Genomic DNA, 14030 nt, shown 5'->3' on the forward strand with positions numbered 1-14030 from the left:
CTGACATCTAACGTGGCTGACAACTGGTTGACAAAAAACTAAGTATCTATCTGTGCGACTCCTCAGGCTAATAACCGAGCTAGCTAAATGTGAATGTAACTGAATTCAGTAGGATTACTGCCAGGACTCCACTCCAGTTGTGTGCTAACATACATGTTTTTTGGACTGGGTGAGGAAGCCATAGTTTGTTGTTTTAGCCCACAGGGAAACCAGAGCCCCATATAGAAATGCCTACTTGATGATGGACATCTAACATGATTGATGACAAACTAACTTCTTACTCATCTGCTTATTTATCTATCTATCTATCATCGGAAAGCTAACCATCAAGAAAACTAAAGCTAGCCAGCTGTCACATTATAGCTTACTACTACTTCTAATAACTACTAATAATTTCCTGCCTGAATTAAGGTTGCCCAGATTGATTCATGTATCCATAGTATTTATATCAAGTACAGTATACAGTAGGGTTGCACGGTATACCGGTATTAGTACAGTACCGCAATACTAATGAATCATATTCGGTACTATACCACCTCTGAAAAGTACCGGTCCGCCCTCAGACAGAAAAGAGAGAACGAATGCATTTTGGCTTAAAAACTAAGAATAAAGGTGAAACGCCCACTGGAAGAGGTGCTTTAGCTAACAGCTAAAGTCCAGCCCCAGTCAGCAGTGTTTTAGCTCCTTCTAGATCACTAATCCTCGCCCCCATAGCGACAAATCAAGTAAGTTTCTTACAAGTATCATCCCTGCAGGACGAGGAATAGCTAAACATGCTTCACTACACACCGTAGCTCACCGGCGTTAAAATGTACACAAACGCCATTGGTGGAGCTACACCTAACATACACTGTAATGATACCAAGTACAGTAGCGTATCTAGTCGATACTACTATGATTATGTCGATATTTTGTGGCATCACAACTAGGGTTGCAAATTCCGGGAATATTCAAAATTGGAAACTTTCCATGGGAATTAACGGGAATATATGGGAATTAACAGGAATTAATGGGAAATTAATGGGAATAAACATTGAATGCAACATGATCTTGCAGCATGATTATTAGCTAAAACAACCTGATTTAATGCAAATTCAGTTGAATTTCAACCCTGGACTGTGCATTCCTCCATCACATGTGCAGTGCATTCTTCCATCACATGCACAGATAATTCCCAGCATGCTTCACACTACAGCAGGGCTATTGAGGCCACACTAGTATTTGAGCCCAAGGACTTCATCCAGTCAGGTAAGTTTTGATGATATTACTGGGGTAAATATATTTGATCTATGGTATTTAAGTTTAATAGAGGTGTAATTGCTTGTTACTGTGGGACTGTAGACTACTCTATCAGACTTCCACTCAAGCTAGCTAGCTGTTCCTGTACTTGTTAAATGATTTTGGGGACAATATCTCTAGCTAGCTAGGTTTATGTACCACCACAGTCTCATAATGAACCGAAAATATTTCTCCGTTAGCCGTGATGCTAATTTTGTCAATGTTAAATCCCATTCATTTATGCTAACAACGTTAGCGATCTGAATTTACCTTTTTTGTGATCTCTAAAGTCCAACTAGCAAATACTAAATCAAAAGGTGTAGTTTCCTCAGCACAATCCCATTCATGAGCAGACAAACATTACAGGGAGACAGAACGGGATCGCTAGTAGATAGTAGATATTATAGTAAAGAATAACTTGATTGCATCACAGAAAGTTTCTCAAACAAATCAAATGTTCAAAAATACATTTTAAGTGATCACTGCAGAAACGAACATGGTCCGATTGTACCCCACAAGCTGATGAAAGTGATATTTTTAAGAGCCATTTCATTTGACGCACTTCCGATTTTACGTTGACTTTATCATCTTTATGAACCACTTCTTTCTAGCTCCATCCTATCTTGCTGATTGTATTGTACCATATGTCCCAGCAAGAAATGTCCCATCCAAGGTTTCTCATTGTAGCCCATTGGGTTGAGTTTTTCCTTGCCATGATGTGGGATCTGAGCCGACGATGTCATTGTGGCTTATGCAGCCCTTTGAGACACTTGTGATTTAGGGCTATATAAATAAACTTTGATTTATTGATTAATTATTTCGGAACTCTATAAAAACTATTTTTACACCCAAAAACAGAACAGCAATACGACAAACTCTGCACTCACTCTCAATTGTGTCAAGCTGCCTGACCATCATGTGACTTAAGACTAGAACAGGCCTGGGCAATTATTTTGACTAGGGGGCCACATTTAGAGAAAAAAATGTGTCTGGGGGCTGGTATATCTATTTTTAGGAACACTAATACAAACCCTCACAATAATGTCTGATTGAATGCTGAAAACGTTATGAGAGACCGCCTTAAACAACGTAATGGGATTTTACATTTTTCTATGAAGGATAAAACACTGAATATTGACAAAATATGAACGTCACACCCCCTTTAGATCAAAACATTTTATTATTTATTTCATTTTAGTGAAAAACGACACAAATGCAACAAACAGTGAAATATGAACGCAAAGGGTACAAAATAAACCCACCTACAATCTGATATATCTGATACATCACTAAGCTTTACAACTTTGTTGTGAAAATCTCCTTCCGCGTCTGTGGAAACGCTCCCCACCCACACTGCTTGGTGCCTCGTCTGAGCTGCTGTGACTTACATTACCATAGTAACTAATTAGATGACCATAGTAACTAATTGGTCTACCATAGTAACTAATTAGATTACCATAGTAACTGGTATATCATCCATAAGCGCATATTCCAACCATTGAAATACTTTGTATAGTTCAAGACTTACGGTCGTTAGAAAACATCACTGCACATCATAATGGCAGCTACACTTTCCATCTTAAAGATCTAAAAAAATGATTTGGGAATGTCCGGCGGGCCAGATTGAAAAGCTTAACGGGCCCCAGGGCCAGGCCCGGCCCTAACCAATCTGGCGCCCTAGGCAAGTGTTTAGGTGGCGCCCCCCCGTCCCCCCCCCCCCCCCCCCCCTCCATAACAATTTAGCCCCCTCCACAATATTAACCTGACGTTAAAACAGAACTAGCTATTTATTGATTAGCAATTGCCGAATCATGTAACATTAGCTTAATGCTAAAAAGCCAGGTTACTATCACATTCTGTAACAGACAAATAATTTCATGTAGGCTAACGTTACCTACCTGCTACCTCTGTCTTTTTCTCGTTTCTCCTCCTCTTCTTTTCTCTTTTTTCTTCCCTGGGCACCTGACAGTTTTGGCCGTTTTGACATCTTGTGTTGATTTTTTGATGTGGTGACGTCCAAAAAGAGTCATGATACGGGAAGGGAGGGGGCGCACCATGCGGGGGGAGGAGGGGGGGCGTAATGTTGTAACAAATAATATTTCTATTAAATAGGCTTTACTTTGCATTTTAATTAACGTGAGATTATTTTTTGTATTTAGAAATAATAGTAACAACTTTTTTTTTTCTCCAACATTTGTGGCACTGGCATGGCAGCCCCCTGATGGACGGCGCCCTTAGCATTTGCCTATACGGCCTATGCCACGGGCCGGCCCTGCCCAGGGCCTTAATTTGCCCAGGTCTGGACTAGAAGAAGGAAAACGGATATGACGTCATATGCAGCCCACCTATTCAAAAGTGTGATTCACCTGATTAAAAAAAAATAATCGTTTGTTATGTTGTTTACAAAGGAGGTCTTGAAGGAGAGACAATAGTAGTTTTCCAAAGCAACAAAATAAAAAAAATGACACATTTCCAGTCAATTGTATTGATTTCTTGTAATCAAATTCTTAATTGGCAGTATCGCCCGCAAGTCACTAACCTGACTCCATTCCGCTTCCGACTTCAGCTCCACTCCACGTTTGCCTCACTTCCGGATCCATCCAGCTGCTGCAGAGCGGCGGTCCAGTCCTGCCTAGTTCGGCTGCTCAGTAGTCCTCAGACTGTCTTGCAAGTCGTGCGGACTCGGTGCTCGGCCAGCTGAACCGGGACAGCTCACGGGAGGACCTAAACACCTACACCCGCCTCGTGTGCGCCACCGGCGGGCTCCACGACACCCCCCACCCGCCCCCCTTACCCACTTTCACAAGACATCCCCGGGACTTTTAATTCCAACCTTCTTGTTTTGTTTTTTTTTGCTACCGGCTATTACTTTTACACCGAACTCCATTTTTATTTGTCTCCGGTGTCGCTATGGAGCTATTCGCCCCAATCCGGATGTACTGGCGTGAGCGGGCGGTCTGATACCTGCCGACGGTCCGCCGTGAACATGCAGCCGAGCCGAACCCGTCTTTGTGCGACCCGCAGCCCAGTGTGTGGGGGCCTCGTCTGAAGCTGAGTTGACACCACACTCCATCCGTCCAGCACAGTGAGTAGACCATTTTATAAATTAAAATATGATAAGGTATTACCAATAAACGGTATTTAACCACAGACGAAGAGTTTAAATCTTAAATACCCCTTTAGGGCATACATCTCTTTAAATCAAGTCAGCCAAGCATAATGATGATGACGACTCTGGATGCTTGTGTTCTATATTAATTTGAATCAAAGATCTACATATTTATGTCCGCTCAAGTGCTCACACTGTATGGGCACTGATGAAGCATGCACACACACGCACACACTTGCAAGCAGAGCATCGGCTAAGTAGTTGGACGTCAGTTAGTGTCTCCATTTACCTCTCCATTTTGCGGCTATAAAATAAGATCATTTCACAGCCCATGTATAATTCACAGAGCCCAGGCCAGCCAGGCGAGATGATGGGGCGCACACACACCCACACCCACACACACACACATAAACACTGACACACACATATGCACACATGCAGACAGATGCAGAGTTTTTTCAGGCCGGGGAACCATATCTGCCCCTCACGTCAGGCTTTTTTAGCACAGACTTGGGCAAGAAGCCTCTCTACCCCCTCAAGGATCGCAGCACCACTGACACATCAAGGTTAAATAACATTTACGTACAGCCGGCGTCCAATCGTGGATTGGTGATGCTGCAGCGTTATATAAGACATGCTTACAAGTTTAAGGTGCATGGTCTGGTGTGTGTGTGTGTGTGTATTGTTGGTTCCTTCCAGAAAAGCTGTCAGGGCCAAAGGTCACTAAGGTTGGACCTTTACATCTCACCGTCTCTGTTCTAGAGGTGTTTGACTTGCTTCGTCAACCTCAATGTCATCCAGGCATGCTTTTATGTACCTTTGTGTCAGCCCAGGCAAAAAAGCAAGAATACATTTGTCAAATTTCAATGTTTTGTTATTGGTGGAGGCTTTTTTTATAACACAAGAACCAATTTAAGTACCCAACTCTAGCCCCATTACACACACAAACCCTGCAAGTTTGCAGCACCAGAGCCGTAACCGTAAATCTGGCTTTTGTTCAGTTCAGTTCAGTTTCAGTTTATTTCGAACATGCATACGATACAATGTAATGCATCACACAATTCCAGTTGTTTTTTTTACAGCATGTCCGAAAAGGAGTAGGAAGTAGCAGAGCTTATTTAATCCTACCCCTTTTCATATCATAGCAATTGTATCCCATTTCCTTGTTCTCTGTAACAGAACAGTGAACAAATAAATAACATACCATAGTAAGCATACACATATTAAAAACATAAATAATCTTTGTCTCAATAAAAAAAAAGGAAAAAAAAGAGGGTTCAAGATGTTCATCATAATTCTTGTTCTGTGTACTTTGTGAACACTTGTAGTTTAAACAGTCTCTTAAACTGAATCATATTGGTGTTTTGTTTGATGTCTTTGGTTAATCTGTTATAATTTAATTCCACATAGAGATATACTAAAGGTTGTAAGTGTTGTACGAGCATGCAAATGTTTTAAATTAGATTTTCCTCTAAGGTTGTATTTCTCCTCTTTTGTTGAGAAGAATTGTTGTACATTCTTGGGTAGCAGGTTATAGTTTGCTTTGTACATCATTTTAGCTGTTTGCAAATGCACCAAATCGTTGAATTTCAATAATTGTGATTTAATAAATAAAGGGTTTGTATGTTCTCTATATCCAACATTATGTATTATTCTAATTGATCTTTTTTGTAACACAGTTAGTGAATGAAGCGTACATTTGTAGTTGTTTCCCCATATTTCTACACAATGACTCAGATATAGTAACACTCGTGAGCAGTAGAGAATAAGAAGTGATTTTTGGTCTAGAACATGTTTTGCTTTATTCATTATTGATGTGTTTCTTGCTACTTTATGTTGTATATTTTTTACATGAGATTTCCAATTAATTTTATTTATTATTACACCAAAAAATGTTTTTTTTTTACCCTTTCAATATTTACTCTGTCTGTCTGTATTTGTGTTTGACTTTCTCTTCTACTGTTACCAAATAGCATTATTTTAGTCTTACCGAGATTCAAAGATAGTCTGTTTTTATCAACCATCTTTTTAATTTGTTAATTTCTTCTGTTATTATTTGTATTATCTTCTGTGTGTTCTCTCCTGAACAAAATGCAGTTGTATCATCTGCAAATAATACTAACTTTAAGTCCTTTGTAACTTTACAAATGTCATTTACATAGAGATTAAACAATTTTGGTCTGAGTATTGATCCCTGAGGTACGCCACAAGATATTTTTAGCTCTGTGGAAGTGTGTTTACCTATCCTCATGTATTGCTTCCTGTTGGTAAGTAGCTTCTTATCCAGTTCAAGACCAACCCTCTGATGCCATAATGTTCTAATTTGTTTATTAAGATGTTATGATTAATTGTGTCAAATACTTTTGTTAAATCCATAAACACTACAGCAGCACATTTTTTACTATATATTGCATTTGTGAGCTCTTCCGTTATTTTGATTAATGCCATTGATGTTGAGATGTTGGCTGTGCCTTAAACACAGAAGCAAGTAAGGCGTCCCGCAATTTGGATATTTACTGTAGATACGTAATGTGTCAAATATTTACTGTATCAACTGGAGTGTCAGGTGTTAAACTTCATATCCTGGTCCAGCCATTGTGCAATACTACACACTTGGGCTGCAACTAATACAACTATTTTTATAGTCGTCAAGTCGTCGGCTAACTTAATGATATGTCTACTAATCAGATAATGAAGCATACATCTGATTTAGCTATCGGCTTTTGAATTCAGCTTGAGATGTTTTGAGATGTGTTAACTAACAACAAAGATGATTACTTTATTAAAAATATTTATTTTTACTATAACTGTGCTGCTCATTAGGCTGTTACAAAAATAATAACTTTTGTCAATTTTTAAGCAATGACAGGCAAAGTGCCAACAGAAATAAAGTACCGGTATACAATTTTTTTATGTAAACAAATCACAGTCAAAAGGCAGCAATAAAAAACAATACAACACCAAAGCTATGGCGCTTTCTCAAAAATAAGCATTTTGTTATGATGATGGGTTCAGAAAGCTGCACATAGGCCGATAGCCAAAGTCAGAATATTACAGATGCCTATTATTTTTCACACAACTTCACCTGTCTGTCGTTAGCTAGCTAGCTAACAAGCTAACTATCTTACAGAGGAGTGTCACAGACCGCATCCTCCAGAGGTCCGACACACCTCCGCTTCAAATGTTCCATCATCACAGATGTACAGCCATGAAAAAGTAAGGTCCGCTTTGACGTTTGTAAGGTGAAATGGTCCCATACTTATAATGTCTTCAACCCCAGTGTTGTTGCCAGTGACCACAGCCATTTTTTTTGAAAAACATGAGCGATGACGTCACCGACTATTATCGACAAATACGTTTTATCCACTGAAAATTGTATTGTCGATTTTTGTTGACAATGTTGACAAATTGTTGCACCCCTACTAGACACAAATGTCCCCCTTCTGTTTTAGCTCACAGCTGCAGCTATCGATTATTTTAGTAATCAAGTGATCTATCGATTAGTTTGTTCGATTAACTGAGTAATTTTTCTAAAACGTTTTGGAAATAAATGTACATCAACATTGACATTGCTCTTTTAAAATGTATGTATTAGAAAATATCCGCCATAAAGATCATAGCACCCATACACCACCGTCTCATGTGTGCTCTATGGCAATGGCAATGCGGAAACTGCACACCATGCAGTCCGGATTTGATAATTTTTTTATTAGTTATACTCATAAAAAATATATAGATGCAAAATAATATAAATCAAAGCTTTTTTGTACCTGAATTAATTGATGTAATAGATTAATCGTTGCAGCTCAGGCTCAGATAGTACCTTAGAAAAAGGGAAGTGTAGCAAAACCTGTTCCCATTATAGCATCAGTGGTGATGTAAACGTTAGTATTGGTACCTCATTTCGATGGTAATGCAGTCATACATTTGCACATGAATACATGAACGTGATATTGTGCAAGTAACGTATTTTAAGTAATGTAGCGTCCCGATTAAGGATGTATATCATTAGGATTTTATCAATACTGATAACAATATCGATATTCCTTATTAATACCAATATTCATTGCTACGCTTATCTGTACAATATGTAATTGGTGTTAATAAAGATGTGAAAAATGCATTTTATGAGCATTTTTATTAGCACAAGAGGTTGTACACCACCAACATTATGTAGCATTTTTATCATTACCTGCTTTTTAAGTACCGTAGTAAACAAGTCCACTGTGTTTGCAGTACAAAGTGCGATGCAGTTGTTCTTGTTATTAATCGTAACCATCATTTAGGGCTTTTAACCGCTGTAAAACTGTTTAGTTTTTTTCCCCCGCTTGTAGGATTCTCTTTACCAATGCAAATAGACTACTGGCAAGGCATGCAGCCAGTTGCCAGAAAACCAACCCAAATCGAGGTAGAATGTTAAATTTATTGAGAAAATGCTTCATTAGTTGCCTCTTTTGCTAAGTTCTTCAAATGTTTATTTCAAAACTGCATCTGTACATCCATCCTTCTTTACGCCTGAGTAAATTGTGCAATTATATTGATTTCAAAGTTGAAGATTTAAGCTTCAGAGGATCCCAACCCTTTACTGGTCGATTAATTGATTGAAGAGGCGGGTCCCAATACTTGTGATCCGTGTGATGTATGTAACAGCTGTCACGCATAGGGTGTTGTAAAAGGATGTGCAGTCATGGGGTTTTTGTGCTTTGCTAAGCCAGCTCATGCGTCATTACGTCATCTGCATGTTGGGAAGATGACAAATCCGGGTGGATTTTTGGAAGTTTTTTTTTTTTTTTGGCCTCAACCAAAAGTCCTTAAATCTCGTGCGAGGGAGAGTAGGGTCATCCTCTCTTTTACTATAAAAAAATGCTTTCAGCCTGCAGTGTGTTCTGGGACAGTAGGAATTGAAAGCAAGAGAACGGGAGGAGGACAAATGTTCTGTGACATTCTCACCACACACACATACACACACACACTCACACACTCTCTACCTCAACTCCATCTCTCCAGCCTCAGCCCGGCATGCTGCTCGGGTCCATTTGTCGGTGTTGTCCTGGGAAGGAAGTGTCATCTCATCTCGCCTTGCACAAATGGTTTCAATGCAGGCGAGTGTGAATTCTAGCGGCTTTTTGTAACTCACCATTTCCATATCAAAGTGTCTGCATTTCAATAGGGAGAACATGAGCTACCAGCCCCCCACCTCTCCACTCCTCTCACCATCACCCTCCTTTTCCTCTTAAGCGGTCTCGTCCTGCTGCTGGTGGACATTTTTTTTGTGTGTGGAACCGTTGGTTTGTTTGTGATCGGCCATAATCTAAATCACCAAAGGCCTTTTCAAATTTCGGCCACGTCTTCCCCTCCCCTTTTAGCACTTCATCAACAGATGTGATCTTCAAAAGCATATATAAGTGGATGAAAACGAGTTTACCCGACTGGTAGTTTGGCTGCGGACTGAAGGGAATGTTGTCCCTTGCAAAGCATTCAAGCTTGGTGTTATGCTCTGATTGTTTGTCTGCTGCACAAATAATATTTATTTCACATTGCGTGCAGCTGCTGTCAACAAAATGACTGTGACAAGACCTCATTTGTTTGTTTTTCTTCTTCTGCCTGCTTGGATTTAAAGAAAACAGGCACGCACAGGAACAGAACACACGCTTTTACTTACTCAAGATACACAGTTTGGCCTTTAGACTCCTATTGAGCACCACAAGCTTCTTAATTATACATAAAGGGACAGTTCCTTAGGTTTAATAAAACTAAATGCATGCATGTGTGCTGCAGAAGTTGAGCTCAATCCTGTTGTCTTTTGTTCAAAGCGTGAGGTTTACGGTTTGAATGGAAGGGTGGGGAGGGAAAAAAGGAAGCACCTCACCTGCCATCTTCACTCACAAAGGGTGGGGTTTGACAGCTGTCTTGTCTAATTCCTCTTGACGTGCTCGCAGTAAATGTTGGACAACAAATGGACATAAAGGCAAGGAGGAGGACCGGGATGAATCATTGATCCATTCAATATCACGATTATCATTATTATCCCAGTATTGGTGAATGTGCTCAAAAAGTACTTACACACACACACTAAAATCTTTTAACAAAGTTGTATTAAAATACATTATATAACAAATATAATATATTTATATATATACATTATACATTATTTTCAAAATTTGTTTTATAGCCTAAATGTTTATTTTAGGGAAAATAGTTGAAAAAAACAAATATTTTTCTGCTTGCCATAACCATAATCCTTTTTTTTCTAATAAATGCACATCAACATAAAAAACAATTTAAAAACTCTGATCGTTGCAACACAGATCACGGCACCACACACATTATCGCTGCACAATTTTGATAAAAACCTCATTGCGATTTTTCTCTCCAAATTCGATTTGCGATTTTTAAATGGTATACATATAAACGCATAAAACTGTGAAAATAACAAGTGAAGGAAGACTTTTAGACTGTCAATCAACATATTCTTGTCTCAAAGTTCCACACATTAGAACATTATGCAATAATTTACTTTAAAAGTAGTTGGCTTTATGCAGACAGACTCGGAGCTTTTGTCTACATCATGCTCTTTAACTGAAGAAATAATTCGTAAAAACTATAGTGTTTATAATGTAATGTAATTATGATATACAGTACAGGCCAAAAGCTTGGACACACCTTCTCATTCAATGCATTTTCTTTATTTTCATGGCTATTTACATTGTAGATTTGTCACTGAAGGCATCAACACTATGAATGAACACGTGGAGTTATGTACTCAACAAAAAAAGGTGAAATAACTAAAAACATGTTTTATATTCTAGTTCCTTGAAAATAGCCACCCTTTGCTCTGATTACTGCTTTGCACACTCTTGGCATTCTCTCGATGAACTTTTAGAGGTTGTCATCTGAAAGGTTTTTCACTTCACAGGTGTCATAGTTTTGATACCTTCAGTGATAATCTACATTGTAAATAGTCATAAAAATAAAGAAGACACATTGAAATGAGAAGGTGTGTCCAAAGTTTTGGCCTGTATTGTATAACAACAATGCAAGTAACCATTTAAAATAATACAAACTTTTATTTGTCATTACTGTAGAAATGTTTATCATTGTACTGTAATTGCAAGGTAAATAACTGTTATCCTTAATGAACAAACAATAATATTAAATGGACTCTTATTTATGTAATTCAACATTTTTACTTTGAAACAATTTGAACATCTTGAATAGTTTTTTTCCCCAGTTGGAAAAACAAGGGCGTTGTCTTTTAGTTTGTTGTCATCACATGATCACTCTCGGTCGTCTGTGTTGATGGGCTTATATTGCCCATCTGATATGAAGCTGAAATATTCCCACAACAGGACATTTGACTTTGTAATCATATTTTTTTCCTCCTTATTTTTGTTACTTTGTAGAACATCTCACTGGCAAGTTGCAAAGGCTCTCTGTGAGCCCGCCCAGTTAGACAAAGATTGTGAATGACTGAAAAGAGAGCTCACTGCCTTCAGTTAATTTACTGTTAAATAAAAACGCTTAGGTGCTAAGAATACTTAGTAAACATTTGGGAACTGAGGAGACCAATTTTTGAAGCTCTTCAGGTGGAATTATTTCCCATTCTTGCTTTGTGTACAGCTTAAGTTGTTCAACAGTTTGTTTCCTGCGCAATTGAATATAAATTGAAAAGGATTTGCAAATCATTGTATTCTGTTTTTATTTTCGATTTACACAATGTGCCAACTCCACTGGTTTTGGGTTTATAATCTAATCTTCTCATGAGCACAATAACACTGATGTGTCCCATGTAGTGACATAAACGTTGACAAAAGCAGCTTTTTTACTCTGTATCGATACGTGAGTGTGCCTTTGTAACTAATGTTGTGATCGGGTGAATCTATGTAATGTTTATGAAGTTTATGTTCGACTGTGTCTGGGGGAAAACAATAGATGGGACAACTTCAAGAAAATGTTCAAACAGTTAACAATGTCTAAAGATAAATTATGATACTTGAAGAGGGTGGGGTCTCGTTTCAATTTCAATCTTAAAAAGTCTCCACCAATGACAAACTCAAAAAACTAAAAAAATACACAAAATGTAAACCAAAGCTTATCTAATACATATATTTTCTGGACTACATGGAAGTGTTTTTAATGTAGATTAAAATCATCATCTTGTATTCTTGTTAGTATTTAAGTTAGCTGTACTCAATCAAAGTGCAGCTATCAAACCCAGTTTTACGATAACTTTAATTTAAAACTGTGATTATAACTGTTGGGGGTTTTACTGCGGTTTTCCTCCGTCTTTCTATTTCTAATACAGCAGAACCTCAATGAGCCGCCACAATAAAGTCCAAAACCAGTTTTATTAACAATGTCACATGCATTCATTAAAAAAAGGCCCATGGCAATAAACGCAACCACAGTAATTATTTGAGTCATTTAGGTAATTGCAACATGTGAGTTTTGCATTCATAAATTCATTTATTACTGTATGAAATTAATTATTTTGAATGAATTGAATATGAATGACGTAAATATGAAAATAGTGCAAGCTCTGCATTAATAACTGGCAGGAGGAGCGTTTGCATTAGTTATTTGACCACTTATGTAATTTTGTTAATTACATTTTTGCACGTTCTCCATGGGAGAAGTGTCAAAAATAATTATTTTAGTGTTTTTTGGTTATTAAAACGATGCAAGTGATTATCAGAAAGCGCGACTGCATTCATTGTTTGACTATTTTGTGTTGTTTTTATTTTACAAATTACTCAAAAAATCAAAGGATTATTTATTGTATCTATTTAATCAAATAATCAAAAAAGATGTTTTTATTTTATGTATTTACTCAAATAATCAAAACAATTATTATTCTCTATTTGATTATTTGAGTAATTTTTAAAAGGAAAATAATGCAATTTATGCGTGTTAAAACAATGCAAGTTATACATTAATAGCTGGAGGAAGGAGTGACTGCATTCATTGCTTGACTATTGTGCGTCTTTTGGGTTATTCAAATTCTGCAAGTTATGCATTAATAACTGGTGGGAGGCATTACTGCATTGAATATTCAAGTTTTTTTGGTCTTAAAATGGTGCACGTTATACATACCTGTCAGTAGGAGAAGCTACAATAATTATTTGATTACTTTGCTTATCAAAATCATGCAAGTTATATATGAATAACTGGAAGAATGAATGGTTGTATGGATAATACAAACACATTCAAATGGGGGCAACATTTAGAACAAAAGGACATGAAATAAGTTTTTAAACGGCTTTGGTTGTTAAAATTATACAAGTTTGTTATTACTAACTGGCGGGAGGAGATTACCATGTGCACTGAATTTCACAGTGTTTCAGAGAAATTATGTAGTTTTTGTGTAATCCCACGAACCAACTGGAGTGAAAACAATACCTCGCCTAATGGTAATTGAAATAATCTGTTCCAGGGTCAAACTGCCCTCACCGTAAAGAAGAAAAGTGCAGGTTTTTTTTCATTACACCTTGAGGCCCTAACATGCTTGCTACATGACTCCCCTCTTCCCCAAATATAGGGAGACGGATGACCTGGCACGAATGATTATGTGTGAGGGTAGTTAACTTGATGGATGAGCGCATGGTGGCGCACATTTCAGCAAGAGCATACATCGCAACGGGCC

At 37.8% G+C, this 14030-nt stretch overlaps 1 protein-coding gene across 7 annotated transcripts in view; it reads left to right on the top strand.

Moving 5' to 3' along the window:
* Positions 1 to 3850: 3850 nt before the first annotated feature.
* The window catches only part of LOC133618712 (adhesion G protein-coupled receptor L2-like), a 230169-nt gene continuing 219989 nt past the window's right edge, over positions 3851 to 14030 (top strand). For all 7 annotated transcript variants that reach the window (XM_061979315.2, XM_061979318.2, XM_061979317.2 and 4 more), the window contains exon 1: positions 3851 to 4363. The gene's annotated coding sequence lies outside the window, so the exon portion shown is untranslated. The remainder of the gene's footprint in view (positions 4364 to 14030) is intronic.

The sequence above is a fragment of the Nerophis lumbriciformis genome, linkage group LG19, assembly GCF_033978685.3.
Source record: "Nerophis lumbriciformis linkage group LG19, RoL_Nlum_v2.1, whole genome shotgun sequence".
NCBI lineage: Eukaryota > Metazoa > Chordata > Actinopteri > Syngnathiformes > Syngnathidae > Nerophis > Nerophis lumbriciformis.